The following is a 4194-nucleotide window of genomic DNA, read 5'->3' as shown; positions in this document are numbered from 1 at the left end:
AAGTCTTGCCCTAAGTGTGTTCTTGCTCATCCTCGTGAACGTTGCCCGTTAAGAAACGCGGTTTGTCACTTTTGTCACAGGAAAGGACACATCCAGACTGTTTGTTTGCGTAAACGCAAGAACGATTCTAGTGCTGCCCAGCCCATGGATATTCATGTTCTTCAAAGCCAGCCCGCCCAGAAGGTCGCGTTTAAAGATTCTTCCACGGTTCGTGTGGGTAATAAACTTGTTCGCAATAAGCCACCCACCCAGCCCTCTGCTATGCGACCCAAGCGTAATTCAAACGCTGTAAAAAGTACTGTACAGACTGCGAGTGACGCGGGAGTTGTTGTTCCACCCGCCCAACCCACGAGTTGTCGTAAGCAGCGAACACGCGCTAAACGCGCTGATTTTGTGTCTTCCGCCTCCACTGCACCGATCCAGAGACAGTGTAATCAACTATTTGTGAAGCTACGCATCCAGGATAAGACCTTCAATTTTCAATTAGACACTGGTGCGTCTGTGACTCTCATCAATAGTGCTACGTATGCGGCTATCGGCCGCCCTAAACTTTCAGCGGCAAAACATTCTTTGGCTACTTATAGTGGAGAACGAATTCCTGTGTTAGGTGTATGTAGCGTGCCAGCCACATTCCGTGGCAATACAAAAACAGTTTCATTCACAGTGCTCCGCGCTACAGACAGTGTAAACATTTTCCGATTAGACTGTTTTGACTGTCTATCCAAGACAATGTGTTGCAAATTAATTCTGTTGTTGTTCCTCAAGACAGCATAACCGATTTGTGTAAACGATACAGTGACATATTTAAAGACGAACTAGGTTGTGCTGCGAACTTTTCCGCTCATATTACGTTAAACGATAATGCTCAGCCTCGATTTTGTCGTGCTCGTCCAGTGCCTCACGCCCTCCGGGCACCTGTAGAAGATGAAGTTCGTCGTTGGCAAAACAACGGTGTTATTCAACCCGTTTCAGCGAGCCAGTGGGCTTCTCCCTTAGTTATTATAAAGAAACCGTCTGGCAAGTTACGTTTGTGTGCTGATTTTAAGTCGACAGTTAATCCTCAGACTGTCATTGATTCTTTTCCTTTGCCTCGAGCGGACGAGCTGATGGATAAGTTAGGGGAAGCTCGTTTCTTTTCCAAAATTGATCTCCGTGAAGCATATTTGCAATTGCCCCTCGACGAGCAATCACAACAGTATTTTGTCATAAACACGTCGTTGGGGTTGTTCCGTTTTCTGCGTTTGCCTTTTGGTTGTGCGTCAGCTCCAGCTGTTTTTCAGCGTTTTTTGTCACAACTTCTGGCTAATGTGCCATCGTGTTGCAACTATTTAGACGATATTGTTGTGTCCGGTCGGACGCCTGCTGAACATTTCCGTAATTTGGAGTGTTTGTTTAAAGTGTTGTCTCAGGCAGGCCTACGTTGCAACATCGATAAATGTTCATTTTTCCTTACGGAGATGGAGTATCTGGGTCATGTTATTAATGCTCAAGGCATTCATCCCTCCCAGTCACATTTAGCAGCTATTCGTGATTTGCCCGCCCCTCGCAATCTGCATGAATTGCAAGCAGTTCTTGGCAAATTGGCATATTATATTAGGTTTATACCTAATGCATCACAGATTGCTGCACCGTTGCATAGTCTCCGCCGTCAGAATGTTCCGTTTGTGTGGTCAGCTGATTGCCAATCAGCCTTTCAGCGGCTTAAAGGGGCTTTATTGAATGATCGTTGTCTGGTCCATTACGACCCTCACAAACCTCTGATGTTAGCTTGTGATGCCTCTTCTTTCGGCCTCGGTGCTGTGTTGTCTCACCGAGTCGGTAACACCGAACGTCCTATTGCGTTCGCATCTAAATTGCTAAACAAAGCTCAGTGTAATTATAGCCAATTGGACAAGGAAGCGTTGGCTATTGTGTTCGGTGTCACAAAATTCCATCACTACCTCTATGGTAGACCATTCTCTTTAGTAACAGATCACAAGCCCCTGACGTCACTGTTTCATCCGTCTAAACCAGTTCCTCAGCGGACAGCTCAGAGACTACAACGTTGGGCTCTTTTGTTATCACAATACCAGTATGAGATACTGTATCGCCCTACAGCTCAGCATGCAAACGCTGACGCGCTTTCTAGATTGCCGATTGCTGCGGATGATGTCTTCGATTCCTCTGAAGACTCTTGCCATCAGATTGACGCCGATGAGCATCAATCCCTCCGGGATTTTCCGATTGATTATCGTCAGGTGGCACGTGAGACAGCTACGGATCCTCATCTGAGTTTACTATTACGTTTTGTTCAACGTGGTTGGCCGTCCAAGGCAAAGGACATATCGGATCCTGTGGTTCGTCGCTATTATCCGCAACGTCATCTGTTGTCTGTTTCGCACGGAGTTTTGCTGTTACGCACCGAGAATGACCAGCTTCGTGTAGTGGTTCCCCAAGTGCTCCAATCCAAGGTCCTCGACTTGTTGCATCAAGGTCATTGGGGAGTGGTCCGCACCAAGCAGCTTGCCCGCCGTCATTGTACATGGATCGGCATTGATAAGCAGATTACGCAGATGTCTACAGATTGTTCGACGTGTGCCGAACACCAAGCTGCTCCGCCTCAACGCTATTTTGAGTGAGCACGCCCTGCCGGTCCCTGGCAGCGAGTGCATATTGATTTCGCTGGTCCATATTGGAATTCTCGTTGGCTCATCGTGATAGATGCATTTAGTAATTTTCCGTTTGTTGTGCCCATGCAGTCTACAACGTCTGCACAAACTATACAGGCGTTGACTTCAATTTTTTGTATTGAGGGTCTTCCAGAAGTTTTAGTGTCTGACAATGGTCCACAATTTACCTCTGCTGAATTTGAACGTTTTTGTTCTGCCAATGGCATTCGCCATGTTCTTACTCCGCCGTTCCACCCTCAATCGAATGGTGCAGCGGAACGTTTTTTACGCACATTCAAGGATCATATGGACCGCCTTCGTGCTACGCACTCTCGTCAGCAGGCCCTCATCACGTTCCTGTCGTCGTACCGGACCACGCCACGCGACGGCCCTTCGCCTGCGGAGCTTCTCCACGGCCGTCGTCATCGCACCCTACTACGGTTGTTGCACCCCCCGGATCGACCCGCCGCTTCTGAGCATCGCACGCGTTTTCAGCGCAACGACGCCGTTTTTTTCAGAGTTTATCACGGTCGCCGTCGTTGGGAACGTGGTACCGTGATAAGTGTCCAGGGTCGAGGTTTTTATACTGTTCAAGGTGCTACTGGGGTGCACAGGAGGCATCAGAACCAGTTGCGCCGCGCTGGCCGCCCGGATTCTGCCGCTCGTTCTTTGTCCACAGATTTGGTCCGCGGCGGGTTCCAGCCGCGCCTTCCGACTTCGCTGCCGCCCCCAGGGCAGCAGCAGCAGCAGCCGTCGCCGCTACCACGCCGACAGCCCGTCCCGTTGATGCCTCCCGCGCAGCTTCATTCGGGAGCGCCCCAGGTGGTCGCTCCGGCGCCTGCGGTCCCTCTTCAGTCGCCACCGCCTTCGGAGCTGATGGACGTCGACCCCTCAGCCGGGCCGCCTTCCCAAGCGGTGGCTGTGCAGCCTGTCCTGCAGCCGCTTTCCTTGGGCACCCCCAAGGAGTCTGACACCGCAGCGCCTTGTCCGGCGCCCACTCAGCAGCCGTCGACGCAGCGTCAGGAGACGCTGCCTCTCTTCGTGGGTCCCGACGCCCCGTCGCGTCCAGTACCAGAAGCTGCGCCCGTGGTCACAGGCGTGCACCCTGACCTCGGTTTTCAGTCGGTGTTTCCCGGGGCCCCGCGCAGCCAATGCTGGGGTGCGGACCGGGGACTGCCACCGACAACAGTCTCCGCCCCGGTCTCTTCTGCTACGCCTGCGGCCAGACCCCTCCCCCGCCGTCGACGCTCGCCACGTCATTATTCAACGACGGTGCGGCGATTTGGGGGGGAGGAGTGTTATGTCCTAGCCAGTAATGCCAACCGAGCCCGCTGCCAAAAGGTTGGCAGCATCAAAGTTCGGACGCCGTCCGCATAAGCAGCGCCAGCGAGACAGGAAATCGCCGCAAGTCTGCGCGCGCCACCGCTGGCTTCTGGCTTCTTAAGCGCTGGAGTCGCGAGCGCTAGGACAGTTCTGTATTCGCCGCTCAGTTGCATACTCGCCACCGAATTGTGTACTTGCTAGTCAGTTGTGTGTTCATCGCGGC

Source organism: Schistocerca piceifrons, chromosome 4 (genome assembly GCF_021461385.2).
Source record: "Schistocerca piceifrons isolate TAMUIC-IGC-003096 chromosome 4, iqSchPice1.1, whole genome shotgun sequence".
NCBI lineage: Eukaryota > Metazoa > Arthropoda > Insecta > Orthoptera > Acrididae > Schistocerca > Schistocerca piceifrons.
This window is presented reverse-complemented; position numbering follows the sequence as displayed.